The sequence below is a fragment of the Mus musculus genome, chromosome 9, assembly GCF_000001635.26.
Source record: "Mus musculus strain C57BL/6J chromosome 9, GRCm38.p6 C57BL/6J".
Lineage (NCBI taxonomy): Eukaryota > Metazoa > Chordata > Mammalia > Rodentia > Muridae > Mus > Mus musculus.
The window spans coordinates 71,168,077-71,189,233 of record NC_000075.6 but is presented as its reverse complement, the minus strand read 5'-3'; the positions used below and the strand labels follow the sequence as shown (position 1 = coordinate 71,189,233).

Sequence of the window (21,157 nt, the reverse complement as noted above, 5' to 3'; positions counted from 1 at the left end):
CACACGGGGGCGAGAGAGAGCTTGCCTGAGGTCGAATGCAGCTTTACAGAGGCCGGGTTGTTCTCTCCCCAGAAATATCATTTAGTTGTAGACAGAATAATAGTCCTAGAAATACCCCTATCTACCCTATCTAATCTCCTAATTTGTAAGTATTTTACCTCGCATGGCAAAAGGGGGCTTTGCTGATGTGATTAAAGTAAAGCTCCTGAGGTGGAGAAAGTGCCTGAAGCACCCAGCAGGGCTCTTAGAAGATCCTCATGAGGGAATGAGGACGGGGTGGGGGTAGGGGGTAGGAGAGGGGTGAGGGGGCTGATGATAAGAGCAGATCTTGCAGCCATGTGCTTTGAAGATGGAGGGAGGAACCAAGAGTCAGAGAAGGCAAGTGGCTTCCAGCAGCTGAAGAGGCGAAGGAATACAGTGTTCCTTGGGTCCACCAGAGGGAGTAAGGCTCTGTAGAAACCAAAGTGTATGAGAGCAGCAAGAACGGTAGGTAGGCACACAGCTGCACCTCCGTCTCTTACACACCGAATAGTGTTGATGAGAATTTTTAGGCAGGGTTCCCTGCTCTATAAAGTGAGCTACAGAGAAGTAGGGCAGGGCTGGGTGCTATTCTGGGATGCCCCAGACTCACTCAAAGTCTTCTGTATGTTTTCTCCCTTAGCATTTAAAGCATAAGGTTATGCTTTTTCCTCTGACTTGTCACTATTGAATATTTTACCCTCCGTCTAATTTTTCTTCATGTCATAAGGTATTGGAAGATTTAATGACATAATTTCTCAAGCTACTCTATTTACCTACACTGACCACACTAGGCTCAGTTTACTGCACTGCTTTGCTTCTGTAACCCTACTCTAAACAGAGACATGAGCCAAATCAACCAGTAGTGGGGAGCTGAGAGGGGGACTGGCAGTGAGAGGCATTGGATGCAGGGTAATTCTGGACATCACGTCTTGAGACGGTATGGAGAAAGAAGCTGGAGTGAGACAAAACCATCAGAAGACTCAATCGTCCAAGTAGGAAAGTGGAGAAGCCTGGGTTTAATCCTTCACAATGGAGCTAGAGAGAGTAGGACAGATTTTAGACAAATAAAGGATGCACACACCACACTCCACAGGCACTATTAAAAATAATAAAAATAAATCTTTGTATTGAAAAATTTAAAAGTGTAAGAAAATGTATGCCTCTTAAGTGAAAGTAATGTTAAAAAACAAAACAAAAACAAAAACAAAAACAAAAACAAAAACAAAACAAACAAACAAAAAGGCCGGGCATGGTCCTTAGGACTTTTGTGTAAGAATGTGACCACAGTATTACAGAAGTAAGAAGTAGAGGATATAAATGATACTGATAAAAAAAGAAAATAGTGGGTATTCTTTAGCGGAGGTGGCTCTCTGTGTTGCCTTGGCTGCCTAGAACTCAGAGATCTGTCTGTCTCTGCCTCTTGAGATGAAAGACAGACATCTACCATCATGCCCACCCAACTCAAGAATTAGAATAAGAAGGAATCAAGAGTACAGGAAATAGCAATGACTCAGCAAAGTCAGTCCTTTTCCCTGTCACAGAGAGGTGGGTAAGGAAAGGGGATACGGGGGGAAAACCCTACGCAAAATACTATTTCTAGAGAAAAGATACATGCAGTTAAGACCAAAAGGAGAAGTGGAGGAGGAGACGGTGGAAGGGCTTCCTGTCAATCACAAACTCTACTGGAGTTTCTGAAGCGGAACTTGTGAGAACTCGCCTGAGCACTTTGATCAATGTCATTCCCAATACCGGGGAAGAAGAAACTATGTAATGAATGTATTTCCAACTCAACATAAACAGACGCAGCACCCTCTTCTCTGTGAATAAGCATTCTTCCCTCGTTAAATATTCCTATATTGGGTTTGGAAAGATGGCTCAGTGGTTATGAGCACTGACTGCTATTCCAGAGAACCCAAGTTTGATTCTCAGCACCAAGCAGAGGCTCTAGTTCCAGGGAACTTGATGTCCTCTCTTGCCTCTGCAAGCATTGCATATATGGGATACACAAATACACATGAAGGCTAATACCCATACACATAAAAAGAAATTAATATTTGTAGTAGGACTTGGGAAGTAGAATGATTATATCTAGAGCAAACATTAGAATGAAGTGGTTGCTTTTCACTGTTTCTAGTGAATACATCAGAATGAGTAGTTTTATACAAGTATTTTGATTGTGAAGAAGTCATTGTAGAAAACTGTGATTGTTTTCTGTTATCTATAGAGCTGTTTTTCTAAAGGAGCCTTACAGCCTTTGCATCATGACTTTGGTCACAAGATGGTCCGGGAACAACCTGGAATGCCTTGCATTATTGGGTACTGCAAATAGTGGGCAATAAGGGTAAAGAAAGCTACAGGGGTGTCTTTCCTTCACAAAGCACACAGATCAGATTAGGGACTTTGGTATGAGGAACTTGTCCCCCCTGCAAAAACAAAACAAAACAAAACACTTTCGTTGAACAGTAAACAGATATGCTTTTTGCATGGTGATTCAAGATTCAGTCCACAAAGGCTGGATTTCCCTGCTGTCACCAAGGCCCTAATCCACCCTTGATTGGTCCTCTTTCTTTGATCAACCCATGAGACTCAACACTGACAAATATTAATATTTTCTATATTGCTCCTCCTTTTAGTCTTCTATAAGTGAAAATATCCTGTTGCTTTGAAGTGATTGAAATAAAAATAACTTTTCATTGAGTAAAAGAAATTTTGTTGGCTCCTCTACACATTTTTCTTCTGTGACACAATAGAACACATTCCAGAACAGGTACTCTTGGATGGGAGACAAAGTACAGGAATAAAGGCCACAGTGCCTTTAAAAGGTCCAGATTTGGTTTCTGGGTAAAGACGTGAGAACGAATGTTCCATTCAGGAGCTCTGTCAAACACTGGGAGCTGTGTGTAAGAACCTTTGTCCTTGGAATGTTTGCTCCTCTTCTACCAAAGGAGGAATAGAAATAATACATGGTTACACTCTGAATCAAAGTGACTCACGCCTTTAAGGAAAACCCTGTAGATGATAAGTGATGGGGATGCCCGTCTTCAATAGTACTGGACTGTCTTGATCTGCCAGCTTCCAAATAAGGACATAGAGACTTTTGTTTATTTATGAAGCCTAGGCCTTATAGCTTAGATTGGCTCCAGACTAGCTTTATAACTTAATAACCCATTTACTCTAATCTAAGTTTGCCATGTGACCTGTTATCTCTCCTTCAGCCCTGGCACCTGTTCCTTCCTCTGTGTTTGGCTGGTGAATCTCTCATGCCTGGTTCCCAGAATTCCTATCAATGCCAAGATGTCCCACTTTTCCTCTCCTGCCCTGCTATAGGTCATCAGCTCTTTATTGAATCAATCTGAAGATGATGGAGAAGAATATTTTTGAAACACTGAGACAAGTTATGCTTCATAAAAATAACAATAGCAAGGTCAGGCATGTACTCAATTCTCTGTGAGCATACAGAAATCAGCATTTGAATAATACAAAGACAATCTTCATACAGTGTACAGGAAGATTATCCCATTACTTCAATACTAGGGGGGGAACTCCAGCAATAGGAAGGTGTGAGGTGAAATAAGAGGATATTCTTGACCTGTCAGCCATGTGAAGGATATAGAGTTAGGAAATACAGTGTATTAGTAGTGACTTAGGGTGCCCAAGCTGGGAGAGATGAGATCAGAGAGATAAACTGAAATTTTGTTGGCTGAAAACCTTCAAGGTTTGGTGCAGATAATGCATTGAACTGATAAGCAAAAGGAAGTCCTCATAAATTTAGCAGTAGATTGGCAAGGTAAGAGTGCTGACTAAGAAATAATTGCCTGGATTGTTGGAGAAGACTGTTAAGATAGATCCTCTTCACAAATTTGGGGCATGAATTGTCATGGTAAATTGAACAATGGCCCTTCAAATATCTCAGCTTCTAATTTATAGAGTTCGTAAATACTATTTTATAATAATAATAAAAATAACAATAACACTAATAATAGAGGGGGGAGTTGCAAATAGAGCTAAGTGAAGGAAACAGATTGGGAAGGTGTCCTGGATTACCTGAGAGGGGCCAGAGAGATCGCAAGGGTTCCCAGGATAGATAGAATATGGAATCATGGAAAATATGACAACATAAGGCTCAAGTCTTGCAGGAGACAAGACATAATCCAATGAATGTAGCTGGCCTCTGGAGGCCGAAAAGGGTAAGGAGCTGGGATTAACTGAAGGGTATGAGGCCTTCTAAAGACCATGGTTTCAGAACTGTAGTGACAATTTTGGTTTCCTTAAAAAAAAACACACACACACAGAAATATTATAAGAATGTGCTTTTGTTTTAATCCCAGGTGTGGAATATGGGGATGCTTCAGCGTGTCCGTCCACAGCAGCTGACTCTGATTTGCCTTGTGCTCTAGCAGAGGCGTGATTTTGCCAGCTGCAGATAATTTCTGCAAGTGTGTGACATTTGGAATTCTGGGAAGTTTTCAGAGGGTATGTAAATGCTAGGGCCCTGAGAAGTGTGGTGGATTGTTGGTTGTTGTTGGTTGGTTGTTAATAGTCATGTGCAAAGAAGAAACAGCAAGAAATTAGATATCCTGATAGCCAAGGTCAAACTTACCCCCAAAGAACTCAATGCCCTTAATCAGCAGGAAATAGTCTAATGATAATGTCGCCCCCTTTCTGATCCCTGACTTTACTCAGGTGTCTCTTTCCTTTTCTCTCTATTCTTTTTTCTCTCTTATTAAGTGTTATGGGACTGAAAGAGTAGAAAAAGGGTGGGAGAAAAAAGAACCCACCAAATAGCCAAAGACTAGTAACAAGTGGTGCCTAAATGTGGGGCTAGACAGAATGGGAAATTTGATTTCAAATGCCATATAAAAAATGTCAGAGGGCTGGAGAGATTGCTCAGCAGTTAAGAGCATTGACTGCTCTTCCAGAGGTCCTGAGTTCAAATCCCAGTAACCACATAGTGGCTCACAACCATCTGTTATGGGATATGATACCCTCCTCTGGTGTGTTTGAAGACAACTACAGTGTACTTACATATAATAAATAAATAAATAAATCTTTGGGCCTGAGTGAGAAGAAAGAAAAAAAAGAAGAAAGAAAATGTCAGAGGATGGATGAACGGATTTCCCCCCCCCCCCCTTTAACAGGCTGGCAAAAAAAAAAAAAAAAAAAATTACTGCTGCTGCAACTGCTGGGATATCCCTCACATTCCAGGGGGGATTTTCTGTTTTGTTTTTGTTTTTTCTTTTTCCTATATTCTGAAAAAAAAAAAAAAAAGGTTGCAGAATTGGCTGTGAAACTAGAAAAAAATGTGGGTGGAAGTGGAAGCACTGGTGAGGTGAAGAGCACTGGAAAAGGGAGAACAAAAGTCCTCAGTCCTGTGACAGAGCAAAAGAACAGGAGTTTCTTGAAGGAAGAGAGTAAGAAACTTTGCTGGAGAGCAGTCAGGTCAGAGAAAAGCTGACAAAGCAGGACAAGCTAATGAAACAGATGAATTTCAAACCAACCATGATGCCAGAGTGAGAGGAGGGGTGGCCCAGGGTAATGAGCTCATTACCATCAACTTTCCCAGTAGTTGTACAGCAGATGCCTGCTAAAGGTGTGGAACAAAGTTATGGCAAGATAGGACGGTGTCCTATAGAAATAATAGACCTAAGGCATTTAAAGAGGCCATAATCTCGTATAAGATGCACTTGCCTTATGTGAAACAAATTCTAAATAACTAGGCTACTCAAAGTAAAATTTTGACTGTAAGGGATCGATAACAGTCCACAGTTGCAATGATTAAAATGATGGAGAGAAAAAGTCATGGATATAGAACAGTGAAATAGAGCAAGGGGAATGACTATAGGAAAAGGTCAGTTGTTGGGTAAAAGGCAGTCCTCTGACATAGGAAAAAAGATTCACTTTGATAACACTACTATAGAGCAATGTTGCTTAGCAGCTTTAATAGCTTGTGACAAAGTTGAGGAGCCAAGAAAAAAAAAAATCCATCTGAAGAAGCCTTCACAGATTTTTTTTCACACAGATTAGTCTCAGCAGCGAACAAAGCCATATCAGACCCTGACAGAAGATGGGTGTTGCTAGAGACAGTGGCATATGAAAATCTGAATATCAAATATAAAAAAGTTATTAGACCATTAAAGGCACAGGCAATACCTATGTATGAGTGCATAAGGGATATGACCAATATCAGTTCTAGCTTGTACTGCAGATTCAAGCTATAGCAAGAGGTCTCTAACATCACAATTTCCATTGCTTCAATTTTGGGAAATACAGTAATTGCAGAAAGACTGTAACCAAGTCACTAAAGATCTCAGATCTCAAAATGTTTGGTGCTATGATTGTAGGAAATATGTTCATTTGCCACAAAATTGTGAATGAAGCATCTTTTCCTAACTATAAACCAGAAAGACCTAGGCTTCCAGGAGTGTGCAGGTGATATGGCATGGGTTGCCATTGGACCAATGAATGTAAGTCCAAGGGAGATAACAGAGGCAATTTCTTACCATCAGGAAACAGCCTTGGAGGCCTTGCCTGAGGCTCCAAAGCAAAATAGATGAGCTATTTGCCTGTCATCCAGGAACTAACAAGCAGCAGAAAACCCTCAATGAAGTATTGGAGACCTAACACATGCTACTGCAGGCAGTGCTGCTCTAGACTTGCCCATTGATAAACATCTTACTCTATCCCCGAAAATTCAATGTTATGAAATAACTGGAGTTTATGGTCCTTTGCCCACAGGGACAGTAGAGATAATATTGGGAAGGAGTAGATTGACTTCCCAAGGATTCATTGTGTATCCAGGAGTTATAGATGAAGATTTCAAAGGAGAAATCAAAATTATGGCTTATATAAAAAGAGAGATGCAATTTAAAGCAGATGATGGGGCTGCTCAGCTGCTACTATTTCCCTACATCAAAGCCAAGGTCACGTCAGTAGACAGAGCAGGAGAGGTTTCCTAAAACCTTGGCCACTGATCCAAAAAGTGCTTATTTCAATGAAAATGTCTCTGTTTATAGTTTCCTGCGACATCCAGCATGATTAATGGCTTAAACAGAAGGGGAGAATGTAGTGACAATTTTAGAATCTTTCTTTTCTTCCCCCCTTTTTTAATTGGTTGTTTTATTTGTTTACCTTTCAAATGTTATCCCCCTTCCCAGTTAAACCCCTTATCCCATTCCCCATCCCCCCTGCTTCTACGAGAGTGCTCCCCCACCCACCTGAATCTTGGTTTTCTTAAAAGCACAGAAATAGTGTAAGAATGTGCTTTTGTTTAATCTCAGGTGTGGGATATGGGTGGGGCTGCTCCAGATGGTCCACAGCAGCTGACTATGGTTTGCCTTGCGATCTGTCAGGGGCATGATTTTGCCAGCTGCAGATAGTTTCTGTGATTGTGTGACATTTAGAATTTTGGGGAGTTTTCAGAGGGTATATAAACACTAGGGCCCTGAGAGGTGTGGTGGGTTGTTGGTTGGTCATTGGTTTTTGTTGATTGTTGTTGGTTGTTGTTGGTTGTTACTGGTCATGGTTTGTTAAGTAGTCATGTGCAAAGAAGAAACCACAACAAGAACAAATTAGATATCCTGATGGAAAAGATCAAACTCGACCCAAGAAACTCATGCCTCAAATCAGCAGGAAGTTGTCTAATGTTAATGTTGTCCTCTTTCTGACCCCTGACTTTATTCAGAGATTTCTTTCTTTTCCTCCATACCTTTTCTTTTCTCTTATCTAGTGTTACAGGATACAAAGGATAGAAAAAGGGTGAAGGGTGGAAGAAAGATACTTGGTGGAAAAACCAACCAAGTAGCCAAAGAATCAGCTACACAGTACTTGAAGATACTGATGAAAACAGTTAGTTTTAGAGAAAACTGTATTGTATGAATGCATAATGTCTTAGAAATAATAGTAGACTTTCTGTAAGTCCATTAGCAGTCATCTGTAGGCCTGCTAGAGGATATTTGGATCCCATCTTAAAAATGCCTTGTTGCTGATAGGTTATTTCTAATGTATACCTAATGCACATAACAAAAAAGTCTAGACTGTAGTGATAAGATGGGGGAAATGGTGTGAATCTGGGTTTCTATAGGGGAGGCTCAATGTGCAACATGAGAACAAAGATCTTAGTGTTAACTCCATTTTTTTTCACTACACATTTTTAAAAATTCTTTAAAGATTTATTTATTCATTTTATGCATCTGAGTACGCTGTCATTGTCTTCAGACACACCAGAAGAGGGCATCAGATCCCATTACAGATGTTTGTGAGCCACCATGTGGTTGCTGGGAATTGAACTCAGGACATCCAGAAGAACAGTCAGTGCTCTTAACCACCAAGCCATCTCTCCAGCCCTTAACTCCAAATTTAAGACCCAGGAGAACAAGAGAACAGGATTGTCAGCCAGAAATGGGTAAGGTGAAGGCTGGGGACAAGGCCCAGTCAGAAAAGAGAGGCACAGGGACCTGAGTTCAAATCCTCAGGATGCACACGCAAAAAGAAAAAGTTAAACATGGTGGAGTGTACTTATAAACCAAATACTAGGAAAGCAGAGACAGACAGATGACTGGAGTTCACTGGCCAGCTAGCTTAGCTACTCGACAAGTTCTATGAGAGTTCAGGGGGAAGATGGGTTAGAATCCCTGGTATGACATATGGTTTAGCAGTTGCTATGTGAGATCAGAATCAAATTTCATGATGTTCCAGCCCTCAAGGTCTCAGAGGCGGGGTTGGGGTGGCGTTGAGTATGAGGAAACCCAGAGACCAGAGGTGAGGCTCAAAGAGAAACCTAAAAGTAGCCAAAGAAGCTAAAGGACCAGCTTCACAGAATACTTGAAGATACTAATGAAAACTACTAGTTTCAAAGAAAATCGAGTTGTATAAACGCATGGTGTCTTAGTAGAAATTTTATAAGTCCCCTGGTAGTCATCTATGAATGTGGCCAAAATGTTGGGAACTATTTTGCTAGCAAGGAAGAAAGTGGAGCCAAAGGGCCCGAGGTTGCGTTTCACAGATCCATCAGAAGAGGGTGCAGCAAGCAATCTAAAGGAAAGCATGGATTCAGGTCTTAAAAAAATCTTGGCACAGAGCAAAACTCCTCTAGTGTTCTTCATTCTAGGCAAGTGCCAAGAAACCCCTTTCCAACTCTTTAAATGCAGTGACAAGGCTGGAAACAGGGCCCAGCTGTTAAAAACCCAGAGGATGTGAGTTTGAATGTAGATCTTTTTGTGATAACACGGCAAGGCATGTGTCCAGTTTCTAGGAACTGTGTATGTATCATTTTTTGGGGGGGGGGTTCTCTTTAATGCCTCCTTTCACATCATGATTTTCCTGGCTATGATATAAAGGAACACAGAATGATATTTATGAAAGTATTTCTGGGGTGCCTCATCGAACTGAGTGGTATCTGCATGGAACTAATGTAAAACAAGCTTATCCTATCTAATCTCATCTGCCCTGCATTGTGTATCAACAGGGCGTTATTCTGAAACTATAATCACTCACTTGCATGTTGTAACATCTGAGGTCACAATGTTGCCATTCGTGATAACACGGGGTGGGGGGGGGGGTGGTATTTGGAATTTAGAAAAAGTATTGACGGAAAGAAACGTGACCATGTGGTAAGTACTAAGCATCCCATGAATGGTGACTATATAATTAATTTACTACACAGAGCTGGCCTGTAAGGTTTGCATTATGATAATCTCTTTTGTGCAAATGGGGAAACTGAAGGGCAAAACTGCTCTTCCCCATTGAAAGTTTCATAACTGCTAAGTGCTAGAAGAGAAAGAGGAAACCAAGGTCTCTAACTCTGGGGTCTTTAGGATCAAGCCTGAACTCTTAATCTCTCTCAAAAGCAAAGAAAAGATCTCCATCACTGCTTGCCCTGAGTGCCTGTCATGACCAGGGAACTGGTTCCTTTCTGGGGTAGGTCCCCAAAATTAATGCAAGTACCTCAACTGGGCCAGGGTCTGGATCCCCTCCAAGGCAAAGTGATGAGAGTGAGGATGCTGGACTGTGAGTTACAAAGGGTTTCTGGGTTACGTATGGGAAGGCATAGTGACTGCCAAGATTTGTGAGGAGCAGCACTATCTAAAGCAGTGGTTCTTAATCTGTGGGTCACAACCCTTTTGGGGGGATTGAATGACCCTTTAACAGAGGTCAAATATCAAATTTCTTACATATCAGATACTTACGTTATGGCCCATAATTAGTAGCAAAGTTGCCGTTATGAAGTAGCAGTTAAATAATTTTATGGTTGGGGATCATCACAACAAAAGGCACTGTATTAAAGGGTTGCAGCATTAGGAAAGGTGAGACCTACGGATCCAAAGTAGGAGAAGATTCATAAGGTCAAAACCTGGCTTAGGAAAGAAGAGTATGAAATAGAATCCCAAGATGGAAGGCATTAACTTTGGGAAGATGTATCTTGGGACCAGGAAGTAGAAACCCCAGGTATGGAGTGTGAAGTAACTCCTTTTTGGGGGGAGTAGCCTTTAGGTACAGGAGAACTTTGGTTATAAGGTTTTGAGGAGCAGGTAAAGGCAGCCAGTTCCCTGTTCCAGTCCATGTTTTCTAAGATTCTAAGACCCCACATGTGTAGAATTTTCTGCCTAGGAGGCATGCACAAGTGCCAACAGGAGTAAAACAGCCACCTTTCACACTGTAAACTGAAAAGTGGGCATCCTGGTTCTAAGCCAGAGTGAACTTGGAATGTGAGACATCTTCCAGGACCTTTGTTTCTCTTCTTCCCTCCCTCCCTTCCTCCTCTTCCTCCTTCTCTTTCTCTTTTTCTCTTTTCTTCTCTCCCCTCCCCTCCCCTTCTCTCTCTTTCCCTTCCCTTACCCCCTTTCTCATTTTTCCTTTGAGTCAGGGTCTCACTATGGACCCCAAGCTGTCTTGGAACTTACTCTGTAGACCAGGTTGACCTTGAACTTTCAACTTTCCTGCCTCAGACTTTTGAGAGTCAGGATTATTTAAGTGCCATCTTGCCAAGCATGAAGACAACATATTGAGTCTCAACCAGTTCCACTCGATTAAAAATCTACTTTCAGAGAAGAGCCATATTTAGTATGCAGCATTTCTATTAATTCTTTTATGTAAATTTAATTTTGCTTGACATAAATATAAATTTCATTTATCAATGTACTTTGATCACATCCAAACTTTCCCATCCTTCCTCCAAACCCTCCCCTACAAATGCTCTCCCAACTTCACCTCTGACCGCCTTCCTCTTCACTCGTTGAGTCTGTTTAGTGATGCTTGTATGTGGGGCCATCTATGAGAGCTTGGGCAACTAACACTGGCCACACCCCAAGTAAAACTTTCTTTCTTCCCCAGCAGCTATCAACTGCCAGTAGCTACTAGGTGGGGTTGGAGCATGTGACCCCCTCTTCCAGCCCATGCTGGAATGTTGACTGCCTGGATCTAGTTTGGGTAACCATAGCTGCTGTGAGTTAATGGGTGTGAGAGCCATGGCCTGTGCAGAAGTCCACTTTTCACTCAATATACTTCTCTATTTCTTGACTCTTTTGTTCTTTCTGCCCCCTCTTTTCTGATGTTTGCTCATCCTTGTATGTATGAGATTCTATTGGTTCTACTTAGGACTGAGAGCTGATTGTAAGTTATTCCATAAGAGATTTTTTTCAGAGTTTCTTTACCATCTTTATATGGGCCAAAAGTTATAGGACTTCTATATATTAAGACTGATTTCTTTTCTTTTTCTTTCTTTTTTTTTTTTTTTTTTTTTTTGGTTTTTTCGAGACAGGGTTTCTCTGTGTAGCCCTGGCTGTCCTGGAACTCACTTTGTAGACCAGGCTGACCTCGAAATCTGCCTGCCTCTGCCTCCCCAGTGCTGGGATTAAAGGCGTGCTCCACCACACTCGGCTAAAACTAATTTCGGGCTGGAGAGATGGTTCAGCACTGACTACTCTTCCAGAGGTCCCGAGTTCAAATCCCAGCAACCACGTGGTGGCTCACAACCTTCTGTAATGAGATCAGATACCCTCTTCTGGTGTGTCTGAAGACAGCTACAATATACTTACATATAATAAATAAATAGATCTTAAAATAAAAGACTTATTTCACTCACTCAAACTTAATGATATAGTATTCGGTAACATTCTAGGATCTTCTAATCTCCTTCACTTTCAACTCTCCCCCAAGTGTTACTATAGGTGGCTCTAACTTTGATATAAAATATCCTGACAAAATATCTGACTCTATTTTTCTCTATCATAATACAAATCCAAAGCAAACATCCCAGGTCTTCTTTCAACTAAACATTGGCCCTGACCTGCCTACTATACTTGAATAAAATCAATGGACAGTACATTCTAGCTTGATGAGATAGATCAAGGATTTGTGTTCTGATCCAGACCTCTCCACAAAATAACTATAGAGAGTCTATGAACTCTTTGTGCCTTATTATGGCAAAGCAATTAGGTTATATATACATGGAACCACCTTCCCCACCCCCACCCCCCAATTCTGTGACCTTATTAGTTTATCTTCAAGAAACAAGGAGTGTTACTAAGTTAATTTCTTTTGACAATTTGCCAAATGAAGTGATTGGTACTTACCAACCAGCTAGTCCTTGCCTCTGCTTCAGTTTCACCCTGGGTCACTTGATAAGACCGAAATTGTTTACATAAGTTGTCAAGACCACCTTCAGGAAGATGCTAAGTGGTAGAAGAGAAATATGTGTCACTTTCATTGGTGTCTTAACTGGAAAGAGAGTGTCTTGGGCTCCAGGGCTGATTTCCTCAATCTTCTTGTGCCTGGGACCCCAGTGCTAAGTACACAGTCACTCAAAAAAACATTTAGTCCAATGTGGTGGCACACATCTGTAATCTTAGCATAGGGGAAGCTGAGACAGGAGAACTTTTTAATTTAAGGCAAGGTAGGGCCATGTAATTAAACTCTCATTTATAATGTATATCATATGTTTGCTGAATCGAACAAAATCAATGGAGAAAACAAAAACAATAAATCACACTATCTAAACAACATGGGCAATATGTCCAGCCAATACGTTTGAAGATAGTGAGTCAAACCACTTTCAAGGTATTGTTTACAGTTTCCCATATATCAAATAGAAATCATACTTAAAGTTGCAGACCAAAATACTCATACAAGGATATTTTGGTTACCATTTTGAAGCCAATCGATTATGTTTCCCTTATTGTCCTTTAAAAACACATCAAATGTCAACAGTCAAAGGCTTTGATACCATGGAACAAACATGCACTGGAGAACCTTGCTTCATTTAATCAACACACTTTCCCTTAAACAAATTTTCACTGAGCAAATATTCATCATCTTTGGACCCAAAAGATCAATGATTGAAGCCTGGGGAGGACATGAAAGGCCTGGATCTGAGGATGCCCTGTCTGTATGCCCAGCAGCTCTGACTGTGTTCCACTCAGATGCCTCAGTCAAAATGACTTGACTTTAAATAGCTTCTTTACTGCTTACATGATCATTAACCAGTGACCTTTCTCTCCATCAATCCAGCTGGGAAACCAGCTAAGTGGGAATTTGATTAGTTATTTAGAAATAAATCCATCTCGGGTCAGCAGATTAAAAACTCCAGCAGATAAAATCCTCAAGCCTGAGACCCAAATTCAATCCCCAGGACCCAAGTGGAAGGAACAAATTGACACTGAACACTGTCCTCCGACCTTCATGTGAGCATCATGGTGCATGCTCACACACTCATGCACACTAAATCAATAAAATGTTTAAAGAAAAGATGAAAGAAGAAACAATCCAGATAGACAGAGCTGGAGTCTCCAGATTCTGTGAATTAAGTGGAAAGATGCGAAGAGGTGTTTTACACAGCATCTGTCCATCAGAAATATGGCATTTAAAGACACACCTTTGTTTCTCTCTCAAGGACAAAGGTTTTGATGTCAGTGGTATGCTAATGTTTAAAAGCTTGTGTTCTGAGATTGCATAAGAAGTTCTTGGGTAAAACAAGCTACATCATCTTGTCCTACAGTCAAGGTGATCCTGGAGAGGGACAGCCGCCTGGAGAATGGGAACATCACATTATAAGCCACATGCATTCCATATCTTAGCAATAGAATTGGCTTTGAAAACCATTGCTAAGTTTGATTTGGGTCCCAGTTATTGTGAAAACATCTCATGCTGTCATGGTGGTAAAGTTCATAAACTTACACAGTACAGGTCCACCTGAGCTCTTTAGGCCATACCAAGAAATATATAAAACATCACTGTTATTTTTGAAGAAACTCTGACCTGAGTGCATTATACACACTGCCTGTATGTATTTGCACACATGTGGGGTAATAAGGGGCTGGGCCTAAGGGCTACATGAGTAATACAACTTAAATAAAATTCAATGTGGGTAATGCACTGGTGAGGCTAGGACTCACAAATAGGTTTGGAAGGCTGGAGAGACAGATGGCCTGGTGACAAAAAGCTACCAGATTCAGGTCTCAGCACCCATTTCAGGCAGCTCCCAACCGTCTGGAACTCCAGCTCCAAGGCACCCTCCCTTTTACCCTCCGTGGGCACTGCACTCACATGCATGCAGATCCCAGCACACAAGGAGACATAACTAAAGATAAAATCATATTTTAAAAAGGTAGGAAATGACTTTACTTCTGAAAAGGTGAAGTAACTAGGGTTTGGGCAGGAAGACTAGCAGGAAGATAAGGTTCTAGATGAAAGATAAAGCACAGGCAGGAACTTGTAGGCAGAAGTGAGCAAGGCCTATTGCGAAATCGGTGAGTCCTGTCAGACGAAATCAAATTTCATGTTGAGAATATTGAAGTGCATATCTGTGAAGTTACAGAGGACTTAGACCTGTTGGGTGCCTTAGCCCCCCTCCCTTTTTTTCTGTTATAACAAAATATCTGAAAATGAGTAATATATAAAGAAAAGGGGTATGTTTAGCTCTCATTACTGGTGAGAGGCTCCTTGCTACCTGATGCTGTATTTTGCATAATCAGACAAAGCAAGTGTGGCACTTTCCCCATAGCCCATTAGTCCATAGGTAGAGTCATTCATTCACCAGGGAAGATTTTCCATGAACCAGATGCCAGTCTCAGCTCTCAGCACTGCTGTTGGGCACCAAATTCCCGGCGAATGAACTTTTTAGGGGCTATCACAGTGGGACATTGTCAGTATGGATATAGGGATTCTGGTCTTTACCTTATGCATAATCGGGAACTGCTGAGTTCTACTAAAGGAAAAAGTATAAATAACAGTGTTTTAAAAGGTTTGTCCTTCAGGCAATAGGATCTACTAGGTGACTGAGCAGGGGAGTGAGAGCTCATTCAGGCCTTCTCACTAGTATTTCTTCTTGTCAATTACAAACAAGGGGGCTAGAGAGACGACTCAGCTTTTTAGATCACTCGCTGCCCTGCCAGAGGATTCGAGTTTCTCTCCCAGAACCCACCGGTGTTCACCTCCCAGTCCCGAGTAACTCTAGCTACAGGGGAATCTGATGCTCTGCTGCCTCCCATGGGCACCTGCGTGAAAATGCACACACCCACACACAGATGTGCACATGCGTACATAAAACGTAAAAATAAATCCATTTAAAAAATTATGTCTCTAAATATTGACACTTAAAGGATGGGCTTTGTTTAGTAAGAAGGGCGGAACCTTTCCTGTAATGGAAGCCACTCAAGTTTCAAGATCTGTTGACTTGTAGCAGTGACATGAATTACTGTGAAAGAGTAGGAATTTATTAAAATGTTTGTGTGTGTATGTGAAGAACTGTATTTACACATTAAGGCTATAAATTATAATGGCAAAAGAGGATCTTGTTTACTCTGTGCTGATTAGCCAGCTTACCTGCACTCATGCACCTACCTCTATTTAAACTGACTGCAAAGATTCACCAAGAGTTTGACCATTTCAAATGCATCTATGCTTGTAAAATGACCTTGGACTTGTAAACAACTCCACAAGGCTGGCCATAAACATATAATGTAGATCTGATTTTTATTCAACATACCGCAGATGGAGGGGCAATCAGGAATATAGCAAACAAACACAAAAATGGGAGTAATGATTATTATGTAAAGTAAAAGACATAAAATATTTAATGTTTGAAGGGGAAAATTTACTTTGACAAAAAGCATAGCTTACTGGGGAGTTGTGATGATGATGAAAATTTATATAAAGACAGCTTAGGGTGTAGTGAAGCAAAGTTACATACATGTATACAGCTATATATGCAGATATACAGGTATATTGGTGTGCATATATTTACACACATGGACATATGTGTTAACATATCTATACTTATATATGAAGGAATACGTTTCAGGAATTAGTCTTACACCGTTTTAGCAGCTAGTTATGCTGCCTCTGACAGATATATTGCTTCATACCTGAAACTTGAAGTTCAAGTTCATAGAAAGATCAGGGAAGAGGAGATGCATGGGAAGTGGGGCACATCGAATGCACTCTGGGACCTGCCATTGTCACCTGGGGTTTATGAGAACAGACTGATACCTACTGAAACTCATCAGTCCCAATTGCTTCTGATCTTGATGACATGGATGGCCTACAGAAGGTAGAAGGCAGCTTCATTGTCGAGTTCCATATCTTCACACCTCATGTGGGAGTTGAGAAAGCTGAAGGAAGATCCAGGCAAGGTGGAGAGGCTGCAGGTGTGGATGTGACCTCATACCAGTAAGGTGAGCTACCAGATGAGTGACAACACATGAACTACAAACAGGTGGTGCTTCAGGCCTGTCCTCAGGAGCTATTGCAAGCATTTCTCTTGGGACCTACCCTAACAAGAGATAGAGAGAGGGAGAATTGGGGAAATACACTTGGCTTACCAGAGTCACAGGCAACACAGCACTGACATAGACAGAAAAAGTTTGCACTGAAGCCAGAAGCACAGCCACCATCTTGGAAGCTTTAAGCATTCTTTCCCCAGAATTAGACAGGTAAAGAGGGTCAAGCGAAATTCAAGGGTGGCCCTTGGTTTCCCAACCTAGTGTACGTACACACTATAGTCCAACTGGAAATGAGCCTGACTTATGATTAGAATGAGAGCTTGCCTGTGATTAAGTTATAGGAAAAAAAGCACAGGGGCAATCCAGACGCAAGTTCTCAAATCTGTTGACTGTGAGTTGATAATTATTCCCAATGGATCTAGCTAATTAGGTGAACCCTTACAGTGGACTGACATCTCCTGAAAGTAAGTAATCGTGGTCTGAAAAGACCTGTGGCGGGGTCACATTTTAAGAGTCAAAAGACAGCTGCTAGCAACCCACAGTAAATTGCTGGCCTCGAAATGAAAACAGTCTTTCAACAACAAGGAAAGAAAGTCTGACAACACCCTGAGGGTGCCCACACACTGTCCTTCTCTGTTTAAGCCTTCAGATAATGACAGAGCTGGCCAACACCTTGATCTCAGCTCCTGATGCTACACCAGGCTGGATTACTGGCCCCTTGAATTTGTGCCATAATACCTTAGTATAGATCGGAATTAAGCTTGAGATAATATTTGATTACAGATAATTTTGATACCCAACAAAGAAACTACCATGCTGATTATAATAAAGTGGCATTTATTTTTATATATATTTATAGATAACCATTAACCTTGACTATATAAATATACCACTTGGTGCAATGCAAAAATAAGACTTGGGAAGTTTCCAGAACATTAAAAGCTTTGATCCTATATGAACCCCCAATGACTTTTGAAAGATATTTCAAAAAGCTGAAATCTTAGACAGCACATTCCCTAAATATTCATAAATAAAACTAAAATTTTTAGAATTAATGTTCAAGAAATCATATTATGGACAGCCATTTGGTCTTATCCATTTACAGGTATGGTATGCAAAGCTACTTAATAGTGAAACATTCAACATCTAACATCTACATTTTAAAATTACATCATATGGGGGCTGGAGCCATAGGTTAAGAATTCATTCTGGAAGAATAACAAAATAATTAGGTTCCTAAAATATAAATGAGTTGTCTTTTGTTCTATACCTGATTTCTCAACTTCTTTTATGTGCCTTGTTTGTAAAACAATTTCAGAGATTAAATACTGCTTTAAGCTTTGGTAGTTTGATTTTGTTAGATTGACAAATATGTTAATGTAGTTAAATTTATTTTTTAAATACACATTAGTACCTAGAGCCAAGGTCGCCCCTCCCTGAGCCAAGCATGTACAAACCATCACATTGATTAATCGAATTGATAAAGGAAATCTCAAAGAAGCCCAGCAGAAACTTTATTCTCTGGTTAAGTTTCATGAAGAATGTTTTGAACAAGCATAGCAAGCCTAAAAGGAAAAATATAAAATATATGGTATTAAAGGGCCACCAGGAAGTATTAAAGGGTCGCCAGGAGTATTAAAGGGTCACCAGGAAGTGAAATAGAGCTGAATCCTGTGTTCTAGGATATTTAATTGAATTAAGGGTGCGGTGACCTTGGGGCAAGATCTTACTCAGCTAAACTTAGATTCAGGCAGGTGGTACACACCTTTAATCCCAGGAGATAAACCCAAGCAGATCTGAGTTCAAGGCCAGCCTGAGACAGAGCAAATTCTAGTGGAAAAAAAGCTTAAATCCAGGCATGGTGGTACAAACCTTTAATCCCAAGAGATAGACATGTCTCTGAATTCAAGGTCAATCTACAAAGCAAGTTCCAGGACAGTCAAGCTTAGGCAGTGAGGGATTTGGAAGACAGAAAGCTGGTAAGGTAAAAGGGGGATCATGTTCCACTGTCATCAAGGTGGGAACATGGCAGCATCCAGGCAGGCATGGTACAGGAGGAGCTGAGAGCTCTACATCTTCATCTGAAGGCTCCTAGTGGAAGACTGACTTCCAGGCAACTATGAAGAAGGTCTTAAAGCCCATGCCCACAATGACACAATTCCTCCAAAAAGGCTACACCTCCTAATAGTGCCATTCCCTAAGACATGCTTATACAAACCATCACATAGCCCTGAGTAAGTATGGAAGTTTATTTACACACACACACACACACACACACACACACACACACACACACACACACACATTAATACAATGTAAGAGTAGTGAAAGAAATTGTTCACTGATTTTTTCTTTGAGGAAGAGTGAGATGGAAGGTAAGAGAAGAGGGGGAGATGGACAGGAAAGGAGAAAAGAAGGGAAAGAGAAAGGGAGGAAAGGAAGGAGGGAGGGAGGAAGGGAGAGAGAGAGAACATCAGGCAACTTGGGAAGGTAGGAGGATCAGGAGTGCAGAATATTGGGGGTGGGGTAAGTGACACACTATCACAGACTAAAAATTATACCCATTTATACCCATACACCAACAAACGTTTCTATACATCGCTCCTTTGTTCCAGAAAGGTATTTAAGGTATTTAAGAAAGTTATAAAAACGGTGGACACCGTTGTGCTATAAGAAAAATTAAACCAACCAACCATTCAGCCAACCAACAAAAACCCAAAAACCTTCTATATAAACTGGTGCCGAAGATCTGATGTGAAGGAATAAGGAAGGCGGGACAGTGGTAAAACCAGCCCAAGGTTTATTTTGTATGTGTAGCCCCATAGCACCTTCGCTCTTTGTTGTTGTTGTTTTTCGAGACAGGTTTTCTCCTTATAGCCCTGGCTGTCCTGGAACTCACTCTATAGATCAGGTTGTCCTCGAACTCAGAAAGCCTCCTGCCTCTGCCTCCCGGGTGCTGGGATTAAAGGCGTGCGCCACCACTGCCCAAGACACCTTCACTCTTTAAAAAGAATAAGAAATTAAAGTGAACCTGAGTGCTGGGGTGTGCAATTACAGATCTTGAGCACTGAGTCCCAACCCTGAAGGAAGGAGTTTGGCTCTCACGAGAGGGAAGAAGTACACAGAAGCATCGCAAAAAGCGGGCGGACTATGGCTTCTCAAATAGAGCCCACTTCCAGAAAGGTCAACGAGGTAGGATGGGGAAAAGGGGAGGCTGCCAGGATCAAACAGGAGAATTCCTAGATGTAGTGACCTGGAGCTCACGCGGATCGACACCATTGCATGTCTGGTGCCCTGATCAAGGCAGCGATATCTGGGGATTGGGTGTTATTGTTGTGACGTTTCTCCTCACAAAGTTAAAAGGACGACGGAGTTCCATGAGTGATGAATCCAGCAAGCAGAACCTCTCCCACAGGATGGCAGAGTGACAGGTGACTTCCTTCAGCGTGCAGCTTCCCACATCTGCCCAACTCCTACAGCCACAAGCGGTACCAGTACAGCTCTGCAGCTGGAGCAGGGTTGTCTAGAATTCACAGGTCAGAAGAGATTAATTTGGCGCCAAACCTGCACAGGCTCCCTTCAGGGAGCGAGCTGAGGGCTTCAATGTTGTAGGTCAGACGAGTTGCTATTATCTTATTGTAGAGAGGACAGACCTGCTGCAGTGTGCAGAGCGCCTGCCCCCAAGTTCGTCTTCCTTGGGATACAAGGATGGCTGGAATCGTGCCCTTCCCATCCTGGCAGATTTGCGAGCTCCGCAGTCAGCATGGGGGAGGGGGTTGTGTGTGACGTCAGGTAGTAACTGTTAACAGCCTCCTGCTCTTCCTCGTACACTGTGGGCTTTTAGGAAGTCCCCACAGTTGCCTGGTAAGGGTCTGCTATTGACATTTCACCGTGATGTCCCAAATGGTTCTGGGAGGTCCGAGGCTCCGTTTTAATGGGAGAACTAGGAAAAAACCAACTGTTGCTAAAATGAGCTTGCTTAAATTATAGCACATGTGTACAAGGGAATATTGCACAGTCATTAGAAAAAATGAATTATACACTGGCATAGAAAGGAACAGAATTGATTCTGGAGAGCAAAACCAGTTCGACCTAGTAAACATCTCACTTTTAGGAGGAAAACCATACACGTCTACTAATGAGAATCCTATAGGAGTGTGTTCCAATTCTAGTTATCTCCTAGGCCAGGAGTTATGAGATTTGGACATTTCACTGAAATGTTTACGACTGTTTTGAATTAATATGATTTTATATTCAGAAAAAAAAAAACAAACAAACAAAGGTTACCCCTCACAACCCCCAAATGAAGGAGAAAGTGATGAAATGGTAATTTGAAGTAAAAAAAAAAAAAACAGCCATGAAAAAAATGTTTTCAGCATAAGAGAAACTTGTGCTTGTTTTGGTCCCTGGGATAGAAGCCA

The 21,157-nt window shown here is 41.4% G+C and overlaps 1 long non-coding RNA gene across 1 annotated transcript in view; it reads right to left on the bottom strand.

Moving 5' to 3' along the window:
- The window catches only part of Gm32511 (predicted gene, 32511), a 39,347-nt gene extending 18,889 nt beyond the window's left edge, over nucleotides 1–20,458 (bottom strand). The window contains exons 1-5 of the long non-coding RNA NR_110517.1: nucleotides 19,768–20,458; nucleotides 16,508–16,786; nucleotides 12,591–12,689; nucleotides 10,920–11,053; nucleotides 10,206–10,329 (exon numbers count right to left, since the gene is read on the bottom strand). This is a non-coding gene — a long non-coding RNA (predicted gene, 32511). The remainder of the gene's footprint in view (nucleotides 1–10,205; nucleotides 10,330–10,919; nucleotides 11,054–12,590; nucleotides 12,690–16,507; nucleotides 16,787–19,767) is intronic.
- Nucleotides 20,459–21,157: the final 699 nt, after the last annotated feature.